Consider the following 26372-nt stretch of genomic DNA (forward strand, 5'->3'; position numbering starts at 1 on the left):
GAAGATATCATCATTGTGGCTATTAAATGTTGATAATGTCTTTATATTTGTTCGATATGTACATGACCAGGATGGGAAAACACCGAAAATGGCAGGACATTATAGTATTGGAAGTTCAAGATGCTGGTGAAGGTTTACATCATTTATCTTCAAGGGATATTTAGTGGAAACTAATTTGTGTCGAAAATGATTCAATGACAGACCTCTGTGTTGAAATTCCACTTGGTAGATTGGATGCATTCATCAGAGGGGAATTATTGTGCGAAGGTGTTGAAACCCAATTCCTCCAAAAGAGGCATAGTGATCATGATAGTGTTGTGCACAACACACATACAACAAAGATGTACAGTCAGTTCGTAGACACATGCTTTCTTATTCTTTGTCTATGTTTAATGACATTATGACTTTTGTTGATAATACGAGAGTTGTTTTTGAAGGTATTGTTGTTCATATGGACTAGAAGACAATAGGAAAAAGTCATTGAATAAGAAGCGCACTCAGACATATAAAAAAAAGAGGTTGTACATGCCACTTCATTGTTAAGGTGTTATATGGTAGGCTAGATGTGGCAATCTTAATATTGAACCGTTGCATGTAGACAAGAATGGTGAAGCTTGTCATGGTGTGGATGATACCAGCAATGAGTTGTGCTCTCAATTTTCACCAAACCTTTCAAATGAATGAAAAGCATATATAGAGAGGTTGTTGTTGATGGATGTGAGCACTGATGCTATTATGGACAAACATATTGGTGGTCTCATTTTTTATGGCATGTTGAAGAAGAGAGATTCATTCTTCACATGCAAGGATGTTATCAACGTAGCAACGAGGGTCTGTTTTATTTGGTCACAAAAGCATGTGCACGATGCCACTAGCATCTTAGAATGGAAAAAATAAGATGAGGCTAATTCCTTTTTTTTTCCAGTAGCCAAAAGGTGCCAACAAACCTTTCATTATGGGAATACAAACATCTTGGATGCTTGACATGATGGTTCGATTCTCACATGACTCAATCATCTCAATGGATTCAACATTTGCAACAAACAAATACAGGGTAAGTCTCTTCGAACTTAACCTATTTTCATGCAACCCATTTGATTTGTCGATGCTCATGATCTTCCTATTTGTTGTTTAAAATAGTATCAATTGTATTCGTGTCTTATCTTCGATGGGCAGCAATCGTGGGTGCTTGTTGCATGCCCTATGACATCAAGGAACAAGATCAAGGATATTCAGGTGTGGTTGATGGAGTTGCAGAGACGAGGAAAGGAAAAGAGGCCTAATTGGAGGATCAATGCATTTATCATGGATGATGCGAGTGTAGATATTCATGCAATAGAGTAAGTGCAAGAGAGAAATGTTTGCCTACATGAAATCAAACATTATGATACGCTAGTCTACGTTTAATTTCAAATGAGCAGGCTCCTGGCTCAATTAAACATTTGGTTCCTAACAGGAGTGTTTTTGAATTTTGTGTCATACTTTGTATTTGGCACGTGCATTGAGTATGGTTGAAGAATGTGTACAAGTATGCAATGAAGGAAAGAGCAATGGACATTTTTCACAGTGTAGGGGCGATAATGATGACAATGCATGAAAGTGAAGAGATCACTGTGGAGGAGCTGCATACTTTCTTTGCCAAATTTAGTGATCAACCACGTTTTCTAGAGTACTTCTATAGAACATGGTGTGAAGGAGAAGGTCATATCGGTGAGTTGGAAATTACCTTCGACTTGGCTTTATGACTTGTTACCCGTTTTGGTTGTCGTTTGGTAGTTGACATCCTACTACTATTTTTAATTTCTTTTTTTATTTTTTATATTTTGGCTAGCTATGTGGGCGAAAAACTTTAGGAATTTCACTCATGCTAACTAGGACACAAATAATGCCATCGAATCATGCCATGGAAAATTGAAGTCGCTGCACCTAAGAGATGATAAAACGACATTCTCAAGGAGGATGGACAATCTGTATTTTATAATTGTGTATAAAGTGGAACCATTCTACTAGCATAAGCGAGAATTGCAGCATTTTAGATTTATCAAAAACTACAGGTTGACACATTTGAAAACTAGTATCGAGAGGGCAAAGGCAATTCCTGATGCCGATTGTGTTCCAGACGACACTACTCCTAGTTCGTACTGGGTAAAAAGTTAGTCCTTGTGCAACTGGTATGTGGTTAGTAAATTTGGGGATCACTTCTACATCTGTGAATATCTGTGGATTTTGCAAGGAAACATGTGCAAGAATGTGTTGAAGGTTGTTGCAATGATGAACAATTCCATGATTCACGTGTTTCGGGTAAGTGGATGTTCATGAATGTTGATCTTTTCTAACTTAAAAGATGTGTACTTCACTCTAAGATCTTGTTTCATACAGATCCTATTCCTATGTCGACTCCAACATCTGCTAATATTAATGAAAAACCAGCACCTAAACCTATCATTGATTGCATTTCTAATGCACATACAAATTTAGAAGATGTGGACACCGTAATGTGGAAGGAAGCAAGCATAAAGTTAAACATGTTGTCGCAAACAATGTCAGGTTAAGGCAATAAAAAAATGGCATTTGTAGGCTGTCTGGATAGTTCATGACTCATCTTCAGAATGTCAGTGCCATGTCATTTGATTTTAGTCCCTCTAGCGATCCAGCCAATACAACCACCGAACGTATGCGGCCTTGGTTCAGTGCAAGTCAGGTCCATCATCGCAATCAGCAACAACATAGGAAGAGTACTACGAGTGAGATCTGTCATGATGTTCAATAGACGGTCACCTTTGAGCTCCCCTTTGAGACTTCTAGGAGGAGAATGGGAAAGAGGCATTTGGACCAAGCACTGGAACTGCATGCCCTTGCCACTGCATCGGTTGTGTCTGATACAGGTTGATACTCTAGTGTCAATTGTAAGTGGTTTCTAAACATGTGAATTTTGCACATGTTTATTTAGTCTTCATGTCTTGTAGTCGACGAAAGTGATCCACACTTATGTGTGATAGTGTTCGACACCCCCTCAACACCTAGCCATAGGAGTCGTCGTCGACGATTGGCTTTTGATGGTCTTTTACATAGACAGGGATTACAAAATGATCCTCCTTGATACTAATTTTGGTATTATTTATTTGGATCAAGATTTTTGTTTGTAACTATGTCATATATGTGCTTGATGTTTAGCCATTCTTCATTAAACTTGTTGCGTAATATGGAACAACTTTGTTTATTGTAGTTGCATTGTAATGTTTACTATTACTATCCCTAACCATCTTTTATAATGTATCTTTGTATGCAGGTCCATATTTTTCATCATTTTTTATCACTCAATGGATTTCAAATACACGTCGGGCGATAGGCGTAGGTTTTATGCAACCTAATTTTCATTATTACACTTTTATGTCTTCAATTTATTGAATGCTCTAGTTAAATAATTAATACTCTTATGGTGTGATTATGTCTTGCATTTTTTTAGTCCTTAACACCCTTATGTCTTATATTTATTGAATGCTATAGTTATATTACTAACACTCTTATCGTATGTATCTGCAGACTGCTACAAAGGTTGGCAAAGAATGATGAGGAGTCTGCCTTATTTCAGTGCCTCCTGGATATCATCATTGCAGATATTATCTGAATGATAACTCCCAGACGGGTCGGTGAGTGGACCATTCGAATTGGAAGACATTATTCCAAGGACAATATATACACCGTCCACATAGAATAGGTGTTGTTGTTTGCCCGAACGTCGACTTCGGTGATTGTCAATTTGTATAGGCAAGTATGGCTAGTGTATTTTGCCCTTACGTACTGGCTAGTCACTCTCCCTTGGTTTCACATAATGCCAACAAACCCCATTGGAGTTGTGGACGGGCCCTGGTGCCACGTTTCGATGACAGTATCGAGGATGTCACGACATTCTTTCCATGGAACCTCCTTATTATGGACTACAGCCGCTTTTTTACTGTTTATGATAGTCCTTGGCCAACACCAAGGTTTTGCAGGATACAGGGTAGATTCCCAACACAGAGGAGGTCCTCTCGTTAAAATTGTATAATTGTTCCTATATGACTATGCTCTTTTTATAAAATAGTTCATTTCTATGGTTACATAGTCGATCTTCGTATGTAGTTTATCTCGATTATGTTTATGATTTATATGTTTGTGTCAATTATGTTTGCAATTTATATGTTTGTCTATACACTTTATATGTCTACAAACCAATACACTTTATATGTTAATTTAAATCTAATAAATATAATCCTTTCTCTAAACATGTCATATTATTAAGTCTACTATAAAAGGAATAGCATTTATTTTTGTAATAATGCAATTTTGATATGCAATGAAATTAAGATGTGATATATGGAATACAGATGTGTAAATTGTGAATGTACTTGGATTGAAGACAATTTTCTCTCCTTCATGATGATGCAAGTATGTCAATGATTCGTTTAAGATAGATCAACAAGATTAATTAAGGAGGTTAGGTTTTAGAAATGCATTATTGTTACAATATAAACAACCCATTACATGTCATCAAAGGGAATGGGGCAAGATAATTGAAGATAGCACTAGACTATGTGTATAACACTAGTAGATAGTATAAAATGGACTAACATGCTCTGTTAGTCGATTCCGCTGATTCACGGACTGCCAGGCTACCATTTCCTTTTGCCCCGTGAAACGATGAAATCGACTAACACATCATGTTAGTCAATTTCACTGATTCGCAGACTTGTAGGCCGCCATTTCCTTTTGGCTAGTGAAATGATAAAATTGACTAACATGGCGTGTTAGTCTATTTTGCTGTTTTGCGTGGCAAAAGGAAATGGTGGGCAGCCAGTCCACGAATCAGCAAAATTGACTAACACAGCATCTTAGTCCATTTTGTTGATTCGCTGACTGCCTGGCCCCCATTTCCTTTTCCCCCACGAAATGGTGAAATAGACTAACACGCTGTGTTTGTCAATTTTGCCGATTCGCGGACTGGCTGCCCACCATTAAACAATAGTATGGATTGACTAACACGCATGTTAGTCACGTGTTTTACAACATTGATTTTTCAATAAATGGCTGCGATTGACTAACACGTCGCTATCACACTATACGAAAGGTCCGTTTTAGAGGCAAAATAGACGTGTCCATTTCCTTTTGCCACGCGAAATGACAAAATAGACTAACACGTCATATTAGTCTATTTTGCCATTTCATGAATCAAAAGGAAATGGTAGCCTACCAGTCCTTGAGTCAATGAAATTGGCTAACACAGCATTTTAGTCAATTTATTTGGTTCATGGATTGGAAGGCTACCATTTCTGTTTGCCACGCGGAATGGTGAAATAGACTAACACGCTGTGTTAACCAATTTTGCTGATTCATGGACTGACGGGCTACCATTTCCTTTTGGCTCGCGAAACATCGAAATAGACTAACATGCCAAAAGGAAATGGTAGCCTGCCAGTCCGCAAATCAGCAAAATCGGCTAACACATCGTGTTAGTTTATTTCACAATTTCGTGTGGCAAAAGAAATGGTGGACAACCAATCCGTGAATCAGGGATGCATCTATTCTGGCTCCAAAATGACAGTACGGATTGACTCACACGTGTGTTAGTCATGCATTTTACACCGTCGATTTTGCAATAAATGGATGCGATTGACTAACACGTTGCTATCACGCTGTATGAAAGGTCTGTTTTGGAGCCAAAATAGCTTCTATCATGAATTAGCGAAATCGACTAACATGGCGTGTTATTCTATTTCGTCGTTTTGCGGGGCAAAAGGAAATGATAGCCAGATAGTCCACGAATTAGCAAAATGGACTAAGACGTCGTGTTAGTCGATTTCACTGGTTCGCGGACTGGCTGCCCACCATTTCCTTTTGCCACATGAAATGGTGAAATAAACTAACACGTTGTGTTAGTTGATTTTTCCATTTCATGGGCCAAAAGGAAATGGCAGCTTGCCAATCTATGAATTAGCGAAATTGACTCACAAGACGTGTTAGTCTATTTCACCATTTCATGGACCAAAAGGAAATGGCAGCCAGGTAGTCCGTGAATCAGCGAAGGCACATAACACACTATCTTAGATGCTTTCGCCGTTTGACGACGCCAAAGAAATTTAAAATGGAGTATGACAGGTTGCCGATTTTCTAGGACAAAGGTGATCGACAACGCAACTTAAAAATTCCACAATTGATGGACAACGCAACTTAAAAATTTCACAATTGATGGACAATGTAACTTAAAAATTTCACAATTTACGGACAATGCAACTTAAAAATTTCATAACTGATAACCCTATTTTCAGCTCCAAATTCTCATTCGATGATGGAAATTCGTGAGGGTCGGTAGCAGAATTCAGGGACAAAATTGGGTGGAAACTTGCACGTAAGTATACAGTCTCTCCGTCAACCTGATATCTATAGACGCATGTTTTCAAGTGAGAAATATGGAGAAAAAATGCCTAAACAAAAAGGGAAAACTGGGGACAGAGAAAGTCCAAAACAGGAGGTCAGCCTAGAAAAAAAACCTAGGATGGTAAACCCGACCAAGAGGCCTATGCACAAATCACTGTTAGATGCATTTCTTGGTTCTACAACTAAATCAGCCATGTGTCTTTTTAAAGACACTATAGAGGGTTGCAGAGATGCTTTAATCCCAAATCTTGAAAAATACCTGTTTTTGGTTTTTCTATAAAAACAGACTCGAGAAAATTCCAATATCAAACACTTGGACATACGATGTATCCAAATTAATTGTGCCAAATGTGTTTATAGACCATGAGTTGATTAGGGTATTGGTTGACAATTATGACCTTATCACTAATGTTGTGAGGATGCCGAGTGGGAAACCTTTGGTGGTAATTACTAGGTCTGCAATTATTGATTGTTTCACATTGAATAAAGAAGCCCTCACGAAGGTAGACCTAGATCAATTTAAAATGGAGTATGATAGGGTTTTGAGGACATGCAGGAAATATGAACTCCCATATCATAGGAGAAGGGGTTTAAAGAACCAACGGTTGATGGTTACAGGGAGCGAGCCATTCCCCGTCGATGATTTCCTTCGGTATTTCCAAAAAACCTACTTTGCCTTGTGTCAGATTCCTGGGGAGGACACCAGTCCTAGGATGCCAGTGAGTTTTATGTACATGGCTATGAGAATTCAAAACTTGGATGTCAATGTGGAGTTTGATTTTTCTTCCGAAATTGAGAGGAGAATACGAGGGCAGTTGGTGGCATGGAAAGAGAAGAAGAGCACTATTTTCCACCACTATTCCTTATTATGTCATCTTATCTTATTTCAAAAAGGGTAGGCATTTGCAAAAATATTGAAATTAGGAATAGTTGACAAAAATAGATACAGGCTCCGAGTTCATCTTTGGTGTTACATGTGGGATAAGAGATGCAGGGATTCAGATTACAAGGTCCTCCGCGACTCCGTTGTTTGCAATATTCTTGTTATTTTCCATGGAGTGGTTGACAAATTGTCTCCTGGAATAAGGAAAGTATTGAGACCTTTGGCCTATGACCCTTAGAAGGCTCACACTCACAATTTTGCAGATTGGTTTTACATGGGTGAATATACTATTATTAGGGTCTATGCTTGTCCCCAGACTCCCCATTTGTTGCCCATGTTTGTACCAGAGAGGCTTGCATTTTTGGAAATTATATGGCAAATGTTATGGTTGGAAAGAGAGTTGATTTTTCCAAGGAGGAAAGGGTCATTTATGCCTCATCATGTGACATTTGGTGGATTCTCAATCAGATCCAACATGCTCAAAAAGTTACAAAGTTACTTAAACATCACTTTCAAGCTGAGACATGGTAAGGAAAGAATGTGTGATCCTAAAAACCACATTGGTTGTGTTATTAAGTCAGTTTTACATGAGTTACTGATAGAAGAAGACCTGATTAGAAATCTCACATCAAATGGACAAATTATGGATAGAAGAAAGAAGTGGGAAATCATAGAAAGAGTTCAAGAGGAAAAGAAATAAAAGGATCCATCTTTCCCTAGGTTCTATGCTAGTGTGACTAATGGGTTGGAGAGAATAGAATTGTGTTTCCAAAATTTCAAAAATATTTATTGCAAATCATCAGGTGTCAAAGGCCCACCAGAAAAGGTCGATGGTCTACCGAAGAAAATCGTAGGGTTTGTGATTCAAGAGGTAACAAATAACAAATCCTCAGGAGAAGTGCATGAAAATCAGGATGATACACTTGAAGCTATTGCTGTATTGAGGGCATCATGGACAGAGGAGCCATCTAATCAATCAAATATGGTTCCACCCAGGTACTAGGAAGAGGTACATGGCTATGAGGCCCAAGTAAGAAAAGAGACAAATCATGTCAATACTAGTGATGAAAGAGTGGCCATGTCAATGAGGTTAGTTGATGATGATAATTTCATCCATAGTCAGGAATTTAAAGATTTCTGGTTAAAGACAAAAATGAAGGAATTTGAAGAGAGGAAAGAAGTGAACCTAAGGGGAGTAGAGGAAACGGAACATGAAGAGGTGATTGCTCAAAATTTGAAAGAAATGAGATTGGATGAAACATACTTGACCCTTGTAGAAGCAAGAGAAATGGTTTTAAATAATAGCATGCTCATAAATTTCGGGAATGAACATGATACAAACGTTCTTGTTGGATTAGGTTAGGCAATAGGATGATCCAATGCTAATTGCTAAATTTCATTTAGATGAAGGGGTGAGTGGAACAAGGTATAATCCCAAAAATGAGATATTAGCCTTATGGGCGAGCTCAAAAACTACTCGTAAGCCGAAGTTGGTTGATTTGGTACAGGAATGTCAGGAGGCAACACTTTTCAAATCCATAAAAGAAACATCTCCATTAGAGGCCACTACAATGACCATGTACTCTACAATATTTATGAGGGGTGCAGTAAAGCAAATGGAAGGAAAGTTATGCGAACTAGAGGTTGGGCAAAAGAGTATGAATGATGAAATAAATAGGTTATATATTGAGAATCATACGTTGAGAGGAAAGCTGGAAGGTCATCCTAACAATCAAAATAAGGCAATCATTCTGCATACGCATGCCCCTTTAAAGAAAATTGATAAAATAGGTGACAACAAAGAGTGGATTGAAGAAAAGAAGAAATACGAGAAAGAGATATAGGAAATGAGGGCTGCCAATGAGGACATCCTGCAAAACATGGCATGAGAAACTCTGTGAGTTTTTAAACAAATTCTCCTACACAGGGTCAACTTTATAGTTGAGAAATTGGAAGAGATATATGGGAGTTATTAGACTTTGTTGAAGATGTTAGAAGTGTTCAAAGAGAATAGGCCAAAATTGAAAAATCTGTCAAATAGGTGGCAACCTGCATATGTGACATTGGAAAGGCTACACAAGGTGACTCGGAGAAACCCTGATGGTGAACCAAAAATAAAAGAAACTTGGAAAATGGTGCAAACAATCGAAAGTGGACTCAATGATGTTAGAAGTATGGAGCAAAAGGTGAGTGAAATTGATTATTTCCACACATTTGAGCATTGGACTATCCCTCGTATCATGGACAATGGCAATCATATCCGAGACTTCAATGATTGGAAGAGAGACTTCACCCATATTGTAGCAAAGATCACTGCACATTTGAAGGAGGAAGGAGATATCAATGTTGAAATATTTCATGTTTTTCAAGACGGGATTATAAATGTGGATTTTGGTTACGTTAGGTTTGTTGCGGAGGTGAGGAATTTAACAGATAATAGGTGGAAAGATCATTTGATGAACATGCCCATCATTATGAACTTTCAGTGGCCCACTGATTATGAAGTTTACCAATGGCAAGTGACTCATCTGAATGTCCCTACAAACTGATAACAGATATTGCCAAGTGTGGAATCCGAAAGTTGTAATCTTCTTAAAATTTTCATTTCTCTTTTCTCTCATTTCTCCATTTTGTCAATTAGTTATGAAGAGGTGTCTTGTAACAGTCTGAACCTTGTTGGTTATCCTAATTTTGTATAAAAGGGATAAACCAAGACCAATAGAAAACATAGTAGATCTTAAGAGAATACCATAACAGTATGTTGTACCTCATTTCAGTGGTGAAATCAATAGAAGAATAAGAAAACTTCTCACATATATATGAAGTATTACTTTGAATTTAAGTTAGTTTGTTTAAAGAATACAAGTATAACTAACTTGTGTGTTATACTCCATCTTATTCGTGTGCTAAAGCTTAAATAGTTAAATACTCATTGATCTATATTTAATATTTACGAAGAAGAATACTCATTGAGCTATCTTATGTACTTGTGATTCAGTTTATCCTTCATTTATAAATAAACATTTTTCAGTCTTCAATAAAAAACTATTATAAGCAGGTGGAAGTTAAGAAAAATTGCAATCATACAATTATTGGTTCTTTTAAATCGGCTATATAAAAACCTTTGACCTACAGATTTAGGTTTCCAGTATAGGTTCACCTGCCTTGGTTTAATGAAGCCCAAAGTGTAGGGGAATTTGATCTATCCATCATTCTCATTTGCTTGCCAAGACTAATTCAGAAGTCATTAAGAGAAGTGCCAAAACCATTCATCATACAAGACGTGTAGAAAATCCACATATAACCATTAAGAAAGCATGAAAAAGTGTACAAGAAACCAATCATTAACCATTGAACCTGTTTAAGTGAAGTCAAACACATTTATTGAAAATAACCATTCATGAAGAATACAAAGTTCTTTCTTAAATGAAATAATAAGTCTAATTACAAATAGTCAGCACCACTACTGATGTTTTATTCAACAAGAGTCAGGGGAGGCACATCATTCCCATCATCTTCATCGGTTACGGAGGAAGACACCTCCTTGTACCTCTGTTTCTAGTACTGAGTGTGTTGCACACAAACAACTAGCATGCCCTGCATCTGGTCACTTATGATTTTGTTTCTTTTAGCGCACGCCTCACGCACTACCTCTTGTCTCTAATTCACCATCTGTAATCTATGCACTTCCAACTCAAGATCTGTATTCTTATCGTCCAAGTCCATGACCTTGTTATTGAGTTCAGTGCATCTCCTTTTCACTTTAGTGAATCTCCATTCAAGATCAGAAACAATCCCCTTCAGCCTTTCATTTACAGCATGGGCCATTTCGACCTTTTGTGTTAGCAGTTCTACACGCATGGTGTCAAACTTCATTTTGTCCATCCCATCATTCCAGTCTGAAAAGGGTGGTGGTGGTTGTCTTGCAGACTTCCCTAAACTGTCGTTGGAGGTGAGAACATTGGGCATCCCATTCACCTTTGAATTCGTAGTAGGCATTCTATTATGTGGAACAGATGTTTCAACGCCCTTTCTTTTTCCCATCCCTTCTCTTCCCATTGCCATCCCTGCAAACAATGCCAAAAAAGAAGTATCAATAGACAGGTGGGAAAGACAAGGAAACAATACTTTCTACCAACATGAAACAAACTGGTATCTGTTGTATTTTTGCATGAATAACACTATGTAGAATACAAAAGTTATCATGTTCACTAAAGTTGACATGTTCACTAAACTAGGCACTTGGGTGGCAAGTTAACTGCCAATTGGAAACCATGTTTTGGGAAGATAACTCCATCACTCACCACTCCTCATCCTGCATCCAACTTATTGCACATCTGCCATGAAACTATAACAGAAGTTTGGTGTTTTTTAATTGATTTTTTTTGTTATTTTTTTGTTCTTAATTTATTTCAGATTCAATGTTCAAAAACAAACAATAACAATGGTATATTAAACTGTTGTAGGCTACAGTGGAAAGAGCATATGGCTCACAATTTCAATCAAACATTCTGCTTGATCTGTATACATAAAACAGTTGCAAGAACCCTATTGCTAAGCCATAACAAAACCTATGCATATTCAATAAGTAAGAGACCTTGAACAAAACTTGAACAATAAACGACTATCATAGACTTTATTCTACCATCCACTATTATTATTAAAAATGTTGTGCACCAAAGACAGGTTTCTGAAGTTATTAAAGGATAGTTGATGGTGTAGGATCACCATGAAATAGTCCATCAAATCAAGCCTTTATAGTAATGCTACTTAAAATAGGTTGAAAATTAAGTATAATTCATTTAAAACGTAAACAATAATTGAGAGGGCTTAAACTATGGTAAGGTAAAAGCCATCTCAATATAACATCTCCAAATCCCATTTGAATAGTACATTAAAACTTATCTTCCACCATAGTATCTTGCTCTAAATATTATGAAAGAGGACCAACAACTCAAATCGAAAAATATTATCGTCTCCTCTATCTGGATTGCACAATGGAGTTGACAGGACCGTAAAATGCTTTACGCTTATTCTCATGCTTATGCAACTCAAGAGGAGTGATGCCAAGTGATCAGAGCCTCTGACTTACCCATCTAATCACAGGGTCGTGTTTAACATCCTCTTTTTGGGGCTGGACACTTTCGCCAACTTTATCCTGCCACATACAAATGACATCGTACAAGTATTGCCTATTTCATTCCATTGCAATAAGATAAATGATGGAATGAGAAGATGAAGGAAGGGATATTGTCATCTTTGAAACTTACCACAGGTAGGGAACATACCAGGTCTTCAATAGGCCACACCGCCCATGAGTTTAGGGAATCCAACAAGACATTGACAGAAGGACCTGGGCATGGTCGCTAGGCATTTTCATCAAATACTTTGATGATGCAAACTTTAGCATGATCTTGTGGGATTGGAATAGTATGACACATTACATCCTTCACTAGGCCATCAACAATGCCTTCCCCAACCACTTCCCCATCCACTAGTAGGTGGACTTCAACTCCAATAGCAACTGATAGTTCTGATTCTTAATATAAGTACAGATCCAATAGCCAACAAGATGAGAGGGGGGGTGAATCATACAAACTTAATCATCCATAAAAACATTAGATTCAACCTCGGTAACATATATATCAGTCATATAACCAAAAACTATCAAACATGCAAACTCAAAAGCATATGAACAATATAAACCTCATAACACCAGATTTAATGTGGAAACCCAAATAGCGAAAAACCACTGTGGGATTTCGGACCCACTAAGAAATATACTCTTCTAGAGTATGCTCGGTGAAAAGTAAATCCTGTTAAAGATTACAAACACATTGCTAGATGTGACCCAGTTAAGGGATTTCCCTCAGATCTGTTAGGATCTTCACTTTGTTAGAAGTGACCTTGTCAAAGGATTTCAAACACTCAATCAGAATGTCACCTTGTTAGAGGATTTACATATAAGATTGTTAAGTCCACTCGGTTAAGAGATTTCCTGTCACTTTCACAAAATAATAGTAATACAATCTATCTGCAACTTCACATCTAATATGCTAAAGCAGATTCCTATTTGTTCAATACAATCTAGATATAGAACTAATCTTGTCTATCTGTTGGGCATCAATACTCTGTTATTCTAACAGGTCTTCAAGCTTCTGTTCTCGGTAATCACTATGTAGCATCCCTGTGCATACACTTGCCCGCAAGCATTGTTTATCAATAGTTTCCTATTTATAAAGAATTAGGTAACCGCTTAATCTCCTTGATCACATTTCCCATGATCAATCATAGCCATCAGATCTTCAGTCTTGTCTAGGTTCATTGTATCTTTCGATCTAAAAATGTTTTACCCCGCCTTGGAACTTGTGTTAGGGTAATGTTGTTCAATATGAGCTGTAGATCTTCCTGTTGACTTTCCATTGCCTTAGATTCATTGACAAACTTCTTCCACAGCTTAGCAATCATTGATCCACTCCAGCTCATCAGCTTCTTTCATTAAATATCATATGTAAACATTTAATGCATTCTGTTATATCTCGATTACAACTCAGTGAATACTAAAACTTCACTCGGTAGACATTCTATCTGCATTAACCGATAGTGATAACCTTAGGGTTTACCGACTAGGTTCCTTAGGGTTTACCGACTAGGTTCTTTGCCTGATAACATAGTATAGTATTAACCTTTACATTTTAGAACATATGTATGATGTTAAAACAATCTAAAACATCAGGATCTGATCATTGTCTGACTCGGTAGAGTTGCCCATTGAATAACTTACCCCCTTATTCATCATATTCTTTCTTGTGTCTTTACCGACTTCTTTATAGTCTTCATATCATACTTCTCAAGATATGGCAACATCATACTGAATTAGAAAATCAATTTCTTGACATCAATGACAAAATAATAATATCAAGATAGTAAAACATCTTTAATCAATTATGTCCATAATCATCAACAACCTTCTCAATATCCTTATTGAAATGTCAACAATCTTTCATTGTCTGTAATAATGTAATATTGCCAACAATCTCCCCCTTTGGCATTGATGGCAAAACCAATTGATTTGACCTTAATAGATTCGGATTGCTGTGATTCTGAAATGCTGAAATGCTCTCCCCCATACATTAGACTTTTCTTCTGTTTTCAGTATTTATTTCAATCTGTAGTCTTCTCTTAGTCTTCTCCCATATATTAGTCTTCTCCCCCTTTGGTAGGTCTTCTCCTTCTTGATAGGTCTTCTCCCCATTTGGTCTTCTCCTTCTTGGTAGGTCTTCTCCCCCTTTGACAACAATGCCAAAAAGAAAAGAACTAAAACATAATTTGTTTCTATAAGAAGTTATTGCTTGCTGTTATGTATCAGCTGAGTCTTGGTCAGAGCATTTGTCTTCAATTCCTATTACTTGTATCATTCTCTATATTATTCTAGTATTACTTCCAGTACACTTTCAGAAAAACATTCTAAATTGTATCACTCCAGCATCAACTCCCCAAAAGATATTCAATAGAGTCATCGAAGTGATGCTTTCACCGAACTCGGTCAATGAGTAGAAGATAGGGGTAGGACCCCTAACTTACTTCTGAGATATTCAAAAGTGTCCTTTGGTAGTGGATTGGTGAAGATATCAGCTATTTGCTCCTTTGTGTTAACATATTCCAACACCACTTTCTTCTCTTGAGCTTATTCTCTAAGATAATGATATTTGATAGATATGTGCTTTGTCTTAGAGTGCATAACAGGATTCTTTGAAATATTAATGGCACTAGTATTGTCACAGAATATAGTTACTGGCTTGGTAACTTTCTCATTTATACCTTCCAACAGTTGTTTGATCCATGCAATGTTTGTACAATTCAGTGTTGCTGCAACATATTCAGTTTCGGCTGTTGACTGAGAAACACATCCTTGTTTCTTGCTAAGCCAACTCACTAGTCTTTCTCCTAAAAAGAAAGCTCCTCCACTTGTGCTTTTCATGTCATCAATGTTGCCTACCCAATTAGCATCAGTATAAACTTTTAAATCAAAATCATTTCCTTTCTGATATACTATGCCATCATATTCAGTGCCTTTCAAGTATCTGAAAATTCTTTTGATTGCTGTCATGTGTATTTCCTTAGGATCTGCAGAGAATCTTGCAACAATACCTACTGCATGTGCTATATCTAGCGTGTCATGAACAACATATTGTAGTTTTCCAATCATGGATCGGTAGATTGTCTCATCAACAGATGCAGATTCATCATTCTTTGATAATTTACAGTTAGTAGTCATAGGAGTACTTATTGGTTTTGAATCCTCCATTCCAAATTTCTTCAAGATTTCATTTATGTACTTGGATTGAGTAATGAAAATCTCATTTTTCATTTGCAGTATTTGTAAACCTATAAAATACTTTATCTCACTGATTAATGACATCTCAAATTCTTTGCTCATTTCATTTCCAAAGTTCTTGCATAAAGAGTCATTTCTATAAAATATAATATCATCAATAAATATGGCTGAGATTAGTATTCCATTTTCATCATTTTTCATGTACATGTTGTTGTTCTCACTTGTCCTTATAAAACCAATCTTAATCAAATAAGAGTGCAATCTTTCATACCATACTCTAGGTGCTTGTTTCAGACCATATAAAGCTTTGTTCAATTTACATACCTAATCTTTATCATTGTCTTCAACAAATCCTTCAGGTTGTTCAATGAAAGCTTCTTCTTCTAATATTCCATTCAAAAATGCATATTTGACATCCATTTATTATATATCTTGAAGTTCTTGAAAGCAGCATATGCCAACAAAATTCTTACTCCTTCAAGTCTAGCAATAGGTGCAAAAGTCTCACCATAATCAATTCCTTCTTCTTGGGCATAACCTTTGCAAACTAGTCTTGCTTTGTTCTGAATGACCTCACCTTTTTCATTTAGCTTGTTTCTGAAGATCCACTTTGTACTGATTACATTTTTGTCCTTCGGTCTTGGGACCAGTTTCCATGTGTCATTCTTCTTGATTTGATCAATCTCTTCTGTCATAGCATTTATCCAATCTTCACTGTTAAATGCCTCTTTCACTATTATCGGTTCAAATTCAGATATCAAACATGTATTTTGTCTCAGTTTGTTCCTTGTCATCACTGGATCATCCTTATCTCCTATAATCTGACTTGGTGCATGGTGTCTTCTGACATACTTGGCTAATATAGGCTCCGTAGGCTCTGTATGATCTTCTTCATCACTCGCTAACTGGATATCTTCTTCATTTTCTTCAATAGTTATCTCGGTAGGACTTCTCGGTTGCACATAGACAAATTCATCATAGTCTTCTGATTCTTTGGAATTCCCTTCATCAGTTCTTTCTGCAAATTCATCAATTTTCACATTTGCACTTTCTATTATTTTGTTAGATGATTTGATCAGACATTTAAATGTTTTGCTTCTAGAAGAATATCCTAGAAATGTTCCTTCTTCACTTTTATGATCAAACTTGTCATTTCTATCATCTTTATGAACATAGCATTTTCTTCCAAAGATCTTAAAATAACTTACATTAGGTTTCCTGCCATACTAGATTTCATAAGGTGTCTTCAAATTACCTTTCTTCAATTGAACTCGGTTCAAGGTGTAAACAACTGTGCTTATTGCTTCTCTCCAAAATGTTTGTGGAACCTTCTTCTCAATCATCAGTGTTCTAGAACAATCCACAATAGATTTGTTTCTTCTTTCAGCTATTCTATTATGTTGTGGAGTTCTCGGTGCAGAGACTTGTCTTTTTATACCATGATCATTGCAAAATAGATTGAACTCATCAGATGTGAACTCTCCTCCTCTATCTAATCTAAGACATTTCAGTTGTCTTCCTGTTTCATTTTCAACTCTAGCCTTGTACCATTTAAACATTTGAAAAGATTCTGATTTTTCTTTTAAAAACATTACTGACATCATCCTTGAATAATCATCCACAAATAATATGAAATACTTATCACCATAATAACTTTGAACTTTCATAGGACCACAAAGATCAGTGTGCACAAGATCTAAAATTCCCTTAGAAGTGTAGGACTTACTTGTAAAGCTTGATCTTGTCATCTTACCCATCTGGCATCCTCGACACATAGCATTCTTAGGTTTTTCAATACTCAGTAGACCTCTTACTCGGTGCTTCTTACTTATTTTGATCAGATTATCAAAATTAACATGACAAAACCTTTTATGCCATAACCAGGTATTATCAATCTTTGCATGCAAACACTTATTGTGAGTTGAGTCAAGGTGAAATGTATTACCTTTTGTTTGTGTCCCAGTAGCAGCTAACTTTCCATTCTTGTCATGAACTTTGACAATTCCTTTCTAAAATTCTATTCGGTAACTTGTGTTGTTTAGCTGTGCTACACTCAACAAATTGTATTTCAAACCTTCAACCTAATAAACATCATTGCATCTTGCATTATCAAGAAGTGTTATGGATCCTTTACCTCTTACCGGACATGGTGCAACATTTCCAAATCTAACATAGCCTCCATCATAATCTTCTAACATAACAAACTTGTGTTTATCTCCTATCATATGATGTGAGCATCCACTATCTATAATCCAAGAATCATTAGTGTTTATGTGAGATATTAGGGATTTTTTTTCATACCTTTCTTCATATGATCCATCCTTGATAGCCACATAAACAACTTCCTCTGTATCAGTCTCATCTGATTTATCATCGTTAGATTCCTCATCAGCTATTAAGCATGTCTTTCTATCTCTTCTTCTGAAGTCTCGGTGTCTTCTGTAATGATTATCTTTCTGTCTGTCATCTTGGTAATCTCTATTTTCAGTGAAATATTTGTCAAGACAGTTAGAAGCCATATGTCCAATCTTATCACAATTGAAACATTTCAAAGGCAATTTTCCTTTATACTTACCTTTGCCTCTCGGTAACCTTTTGGCCAATAGTGCTTCAAACTCTTCTTGCTTTCTGATTTCTGCATACAGTTTGTGTACCTCTTCCATGTTCTTCCGAAATCTTTCACTTGCTCCACTGTGATCTCCTTCAGAGTACTTATACTTTCTTTCATTGTAATCATTAGATTCATTCAGATGAAAAGAACTAAATGCAGATTCAACTTTATTTACCGATGACCCACTGTTATCAAAATTACTTAACTCAAATGCATGTAGCTTACCAATAGTAGCATCCAAGGAAACTAGCATATTGGGTACAGACCTCAATTCATTGATTGCAGAGACTCAGATTGCATAGGCAGGTAGAAGGGTTCTTAACAACTTACTTGTCACATCCTTTTCTTCAATAGTTCCTCCTACTCCTTTGATTTGATTTACAATCTCCTTTAGTCTTGTACTGTACTGGGTTATGTTCTCACCTTCATTCATCCTCATAGATTCAAGTTGTCCTCTTAGACTATCTACTTTGTCTCTTTGAACATGTTCATCTCCTCCATATACAGATATGAGCTTAGTCCACATTGCCTTTGCATCATTGCAGCCTTCTAGATCATTAAACTCTGAATCGGTCAATGCAGATGTTATTTCAATCATTGCTTGAATATGTTCTTGATTAGCCTTTATCTCTTCCATAGTCAATGGATAGCTGCTCAGTGCAAAAAAATCATTCTCCAGATAGTATATAGCATATTCTCCAACTCCTGATAGATGTAGCTTCATCTTTTTCTGTCATGTAGAGAAACTTGACTTATTCAGCTTAGGTGTATCCCTCTTATACATCTTTGGATCATTAACTCAAGTGCCTTTAAACTTTCCTTTTGGAGTCCAAAGCCCTGATACCAATTGATAGTTCTCATACTTAATATAAGTACAGATCCAATAGCCAACAAGATGAGAGGGGGGGGTGAATCATACAAACTTAATCATCCATAAAAACATCAGATTCAACCTCGGTAACATATATATCTGTCATATAACCAAAAACTGTCAAACATGCAAACTCAAAAGCATATGAACAATATAAACCTCATAACACCAGATTTAATGTGGAAACCCAAATAGCGAAAAACCACTATGGGATTTCGGACCCACTAAGAAATATACTCTTCTAGAGTATGCTCGGTTAAAAGCAAATCCTGTTAAAGATTACAAACACATTGTGAGATGTGACCCGGTTAAGGGATTTACCTTAGATCTGTTAGGATCTTCACTTTGTTAGAAGTGACCTTGTCAAAGGATTTCAAACACTCAATCAGAATGTCACCTTGTTAGAGGATTTACATATAAGACTGTTAAGTCCACTCGGTTAAGAGATTTCCTATCACTTTCACAAAATAACAGTAATACAATCTATTTGCAACTTCACATCTAATATGCTAAAGCAGATTCCTATTTGTTCAATATAATCTAGATATAGAACTAATCTTGTCTATCTGTTGAGCATCAATACTCTATTATTCTAATAGGTCTTCAGGCTTCTGTGCTCGGTAATCACTATGTAGCATCCCTATGCATACACTTGCCCGCATGCATTGTTTATCAATAGTTTCCTATTTATAAACAATTAGGTAACCGCTTAATCTCCTTGATCACATTTCCCATGATCAATCATAGCCATCAGATCTTCAATCTTGTCCAGGTTCATTGTATCTTTCGATCTGAAAATGTTTTACCCCGCCTTGGAACTTGCACATTCACCTTGGAACTTGTGTTAGGGTAATGCGGTTCAATCTGAGCTATAGATCTTCCTGCTAACTTTCCATTGCCTTAGATTTGTTAACAAACTTCTTCCACAGCTTACCAATCATTGATCCGCTCCATCTTATCAGCTTCTTTCATTAAATATCATATGTAAACATTTAATGCATTATGTTATAGCTTGGTTACAACTCGGTGAATACTAAAACTTCACTTGCTAGACATTCTGTCTTCATTAACTGATAGCGATAACCTTAGGGTTTACTGACTAGGTTCCTTAGGGTTTACTGACTAGGTTCTTTGCCTGATAACATAGTATAGTATTAACCTTTACATTTTACAACATATGTATGATGTTAAAACAATCTAAAACATCAAGATCTCATCATTGTCTGACTCGGTAGAGTTGCCCATTGAATAACTTATCCCCTTATTCATCATATTCTTTCCTGTGTCTTTACCAACTTCTTTATAATCTTCATATCATACTTCTCAAGATATGGCAACATTATAATGAATTAGAAAATCAATTTCTTGACATCAATGACAAAATAATAATATCAAAATAGTAAAACATCTTTAATCAATTATGTCCATAATCATCAACAACCTTCTCAATATCCTTATTGAAATATCAACAATCTTTCATTGTCTATAATAATGTACTATTGCCAACAACAACAGCGTGAGCATCTTCATTGGCACACTCTTCTTTGTCTTCCACGGTTTCCTGCATCAGTAACGACTGGGCACGGTCGCCTAAATATAATTCTTTATACCTGATCATTAAACATAAGCAAATCAATTCATGGAAATGCAATACAACAATATCCAAATAGTTGTCTCTCCCGGCCCGTTGCCCCCATCGCGGTCATGGTCTGCATTTGTACATCCATCATCATTTCCCCCAGACTCTTTCTCAATGCTTTCTTCTATCAGATTATGCTGCAAAATGTGGAACATTGTACAAAAGTGTAAGTATACATTAAACCCATACACCTATGAACACTACTGGACCAAGATCGATGAATTTTACATGACTAAGGCAATAACAGGAACATAGATAACAGATACAAACCACAACAACATAAAAAATGCTTTGTAGTATAACACTGCCTCTCACCACCTGTTATCCAAAATAAGAGCCCAATACCTATTCATCTCTGCTCTTATCATCCAATGTCTTCCCCAATTCAGTAGACTCCTCTGCAATCTTCTCGCCACTGCATGCACTCAAATTTCCATTCAACATCTCCTTCAACTTCTCCCTCCAAATAGACTTCTGAAGTTTCTCATCCAATATCACGGCCGACTGCATACAAAAAAGAGTTACTCTATAGTATAACACATCATGTGATGATATAGCACTACATATCATGCATAATGGGACCACATTACCTATTCATCTTTGCACCTATCCTCCAACCTTTGCCCCAGTTCAAAAGACTGGTCTGCAATTGTCTTGCCACTACATGCACTCGGTTTTTCAATCATCATCTCCTTTACCTTCTTCCTCCTAATAGACATCTGATATTTTGGACTTAGTTTTTTGGGAACAATACATATAGTGTCATCAGGAAACTGCATTGACTATTCTTTGCTCCTATCGTCCATCGTCTGACCCAATTCAGGAGACTACTCCGCAATCTTCTCATCACTACATGCACCCAATTTTTCATTCCATGTCTCCTTCAGCTTCTTCAATGAAAAAAACTGATACCTAATAGACGACCGAGGTTTTTGACTTACTTTTTTGGGCACACTATGTTCCGTGTCATCCAATACCACGGGACAGTCCATGCTCCCTCCATGGACCCCATCAAAATTAGCCTACAATGATATGGATGAAATAGTCAACATACTACACAATGGAGTGCAAAACATACCATGCAATGGAAACACACATATGGATAGGCCAACAAACAGTCACCTTTGATGACAAATGTGTGGCCTCATCTGAAGTCAGACTTGTTTTTTTTGTGGCATTCTTTTTTTCTTTCTTCCTCGATGAATCACATGCAGGCTCATTGACTAACACGTTTGTTTCAATATGTGAAGTCCGCCTTGTTTTTCCACAACATTCTTTTTTTTTTGCTTCCCCGACAAAATAGATGCACCCTCATTTGTTTCAGGATCTGAAGCTGACCTTGTTTTTTCCACAACATTCTTCTTTTTTTGCTTCCCCAACAAAATAGATGTGACCTCATTCACTAGCATGTTTGTTTCGCGATTAGCCTTTGATGCCAGAACCTCCTCGCCATGGCCTGTACTGTCACTTAAACTCTGGGCAGCAAGATAGGATAGCTCAATAAGTCATTCTTCAAATGTTTAAAGGAATTTAGTAAACTGCATAATAATATGATCACTAAAATTACCTCTCTTGCAATATTATTTCTTTCTAGTACCTCTAAAACCTTCTTCCTTCTCTCCTCCCTAATTGAATTGTTGTCGTACACTAGCATTGAATCCTTTATCTCTTCCTTCCCTTCAATAGGAAGCTCATCACGTGTTTTCTTTCCATTAATATGTTCTCTTTTGTGATCGGCCTGTTATTGCACACAACCAACAAAGACAAAGTGTCATATTCAATTTTGCACTAATCAAGCATTATAAAGATAATCCAATATATAATGACTAATAGTGGGCCTCCTTGTTACTCGCCCCTCCTTGTTCATGTTTGTGAGCACTGATAGAATCACATTGTTGTTCATTCTCCTGCTCTATGCTCACCTCGTGCTCACTACGAACATCCCCTTTTTAACTCTCACTGCCTGGAGCATTAGTATAATCGCCCTCATCTAAATTTCCAATGGCCTCATCTTCCTCACCAGCACAACCACTATCATAATTTTTTTCAATAAAATAGCACACATCATCAATGCTTTTTATGCCCATGTATATATCTACATTTCCACTTATAAGTCCCAACTTCCAACAACCATGCCATGCAATGATGGAAAAAAATACAATGCAATGATAAATAATTACCAATGTGGTTGTGCAGTAACCAAGAAGATGACTTGACAATGGGTTCAAAATTGGAGACCCAACTCGTGACTCATTCAGATTTGAATCGCCAACTAGTCCCTGACCTGAGAGCCCATCTCCTGACTCTTTCAAATTTGGATCCCCAACTAGTCCCGCATCTGAAAGCCCAACTCCTGACTCTTTCATATTTGAATCCTCAACTCGTCCTAGATGTGTAATTCCAACTCCTAAATCTTTCAAATTTGAATCCCCAACTGGTCGCGCATCTGAAAGCCCAACTTCTGACTCTTTCAAATTTGAATCCTCAACTAGTCCTAGATGCGAAAGCCCAACTCCTGAATCTTTTAGATTTGAATCTCCAACTGGTCGCACATATGAAAGCCCAACTCCCGACTCTTTTAGATTTGAATCCTCAACTACTCCCAAAGGTGAAAGCCTAACTCCCGAATCTTTCAGATTTGAATGCCGAACTGGTCCTGCATATGAAAGCCCATCTCTTCTCAGGTATATAAATTGGTTCTCCAATCACAAGTATTAAACAATAACAACACCAAGCAGTACTACATGTTTCATAATCCATTAAAACTACTTAGCTTATAGGAAGGTCGATGTCATGTGTCACTAGGAAGCGAACGCAACCAACTCCCAGGAGATCATCTACCTTTAGCTCCAGTAACCCATAATCAAGATCAACAGTTTCCCTCAACCTTTTTTGCAATGCAATTGACATGATTGAACTGAAAAAAAATAAATGCAATTGATATTCTTCACACTATCAATAACACCACACATTCACCACAAATGACATAGCCAATAGATGACCGATTATTCCCACATTGCAATATAAAGTCAGCATATCGTTGTGTTGTGTACAACCTAGCTAGCGATTTAGCCATAAATTATCCATGACATTTCATTGTAGAACATATTTCATTGCAATTGCAACAAAATAATGACTATGATCCATCACCAATGCTATCAAAAAGGCTTCATGTTTTATCCCCATCCAAAATACAACACAAAAACTAGACTTTGTTAAGGATTGATAAAGAAGGATGCAAAACACACTTAATGCATCGACTGTGTCTATTCTGGCTCCAAAATAGACCTTTCCTAGGGTAAGTGCAACAAGTTGTGGTACCAAAAAGGTGCCACTTCTTACTCTTTCATAAAAATGCGTCATTGGCATGAAAAGGTCGTCCAAACCTACGAGTTGGATGCCCAAGGCAAATCCAACCCAAAGGGTTGGTATTCTCCTAAGCAAAGCATTTGGCGAGTGCCAAATATGGCTCTCGCCAAATGAAAAATTTTGAATTTTCACATTTGGCGCACGCCAAATTTGGCGCTCGCCAAATGTGAAAAGTCATTTTTTTGCATTTGGTGAGTGCCAAATTTGGCGCGCGCCAAATGTTTTACATTGCCCAATGTAAAGGTTTTGTGAGTGTTTAGATTTTTCAATCTTGACACATGTTAAATCCACCCCCGAAGAAGAATATATACATGAAATATGAAATGTAAGTATAGCTCTATAGGACTTATAATGTAGATTCTAGTTTTTAGAGGATCATATAAAATTTCAGACTTAGTCAAGTTTCAATAATCGACATGTCAAATTTCAATAATCAACATGATCCCATTAGCATTCTTTAGCTATATATCTCACTCTCTTTATCCTCCCCAAACTCTAGACCTATCTCTCTCCCTCTCTTGTCTCTCTTGCTTCTTTATCCTTGACTCTCTCCCTCTCTCTTCTCTCTCACTCCCTTATTGTTTCTCTCCCCTCCCATTCCTTTCTCTTAGTCACTACCTATCCCTTTTATCCTCTCTCTCCCCATATATAGGGTTGTCCCTCCCTCACTATTCACCTCACTGTCTCTCCCTCCCTATATTATTACCTAGCTTTCTCTCCCCCTCTAGGTTTCTCACTTATCTAATTGTCCACCCTCTAGTTCTCTCCCCCACTCTCCACCTTTCTCTCCCTTCTCCTTACCTCTATCTATTTATGAACTCTCTCCCTCTCTTATCTCTCTCTCTCTAAACCTTTCTATCTCCTCATTCTCTAGGTCTCACAGTCCCTCCTTGTCTACCTCTCTATCCATCTCCTCTTACTCATCTCTTTGTTCTTCTATCTCTTCTATTCTCCCTCCCTCCCCTCTCCAGGTCTCTACCTTCCTTTCTTCCTCTCTCCCTCTCTATCTCCCTCTCCCACTCTCTCGTATTCTCTCTTCCTCTCTTATTCTCTATCTTCATTGTCTAGGTCATTACCTCTCCATCCCACCTTATCTCCCCTCTATATGTTTCTCCCTCCCTTCCTCTCCACCTATCTACCTCTGCATATAGGCCGCGTTACCCACCTCTCTTTACCCCCCTCTATCTATCTCACTCCTCTCTGGTCATCTAGGTCTCTCACCTATCTATATGCCCCCTCTATAGTTCTCTATGTCCCTCTCTACCTCTCTCTCCCTCCTCCTTAACCCTATCCCTTTATGAACTCCCTCCTTTTCTCTTCCTCCCCTAACCTCTTTATCTCCTCTTTCTATAGGTATCTCCATGTCTACCTCTCTATCCATCCCCTCTTACTCCTCTTTTTTGCTCTTCTATCTCTTCTATTCTCCCTCCCTCCCTTCTCTAGGTCTCTCCCTTCATTTCTTCCCCTCTCCCTCTCTACCTCCCCATCCATAAATACCACCATATATATCTCACTCCCCCACTTTTTAATTCTCTCTTCCTCTTTTATTCTCTCTCTACATTCTAGGTCATCAACTCTCTCTCACCTCTCTAGGTTTACCACTTCCTTCTTCTCCACCTATCTACCTCTGCATCATGTCTCATTACTCACCTCTCTCTCCCCCCCTCTATCTATCTCATTCCTCTCTCTTGTCATCTAGGTCTCTCATCTCTCTTTCCCAATATAGTTCTCTCCCTCTCTCTTCCCCTATATCTCCCTCCCCATTTACCCCTATTTATTTTTGAACTCTCTCATCCTCTTCTTGCTTTCCCCCCACCTCTGCATCATCTCCTTCCCTAGGTCTTGTAGTCCCTCCATGTCTACCTCTCCCTCAATCCCCTCATACTCTTCTCTCTCTTTATTCTTTCATCTCTCCTCTTATCCCTCCCTCCCATTTATAGGCATCTCTATTATTTTCTTCCCCTCTCCCTCTCTATCTCCCTCTCCCTCCTTATCCCATCTCTCTCTCCTTTCCCTACTAATTCTTATTCTCTCTTTATCGTCTACATCATCAGCTTTCCATCACACCCTCTCTAACCCTCTCTAGGTTTCTCCCTCATTCCCTCTCCACCTCTCTACAGATCCATCCATATCTCATTACCAACCTCTCTCTAACCCCCTCCATATATCTCAACCCTCTCTCTCTCTCAACCTATGTAGGTCTCTCACACCTCTCTCCCCCTCTAGGTATCTTATATCTCTATATAA

The sequence above is a fragment of the Cryptomeria japonica genome, chromosome 11, assembly GCF_030272615.1.
Source record: "Cryptomeria japonica chromosome 11, Sugi_1.0, whole genome shotgun sequence".
Lineage (NCBI taxonomy): Eukaryota > Viridiplantae > Streptophyta > Pinopsida > Cupressales > Cupressaceae > Cryptomeria > Cryptomeria japonica.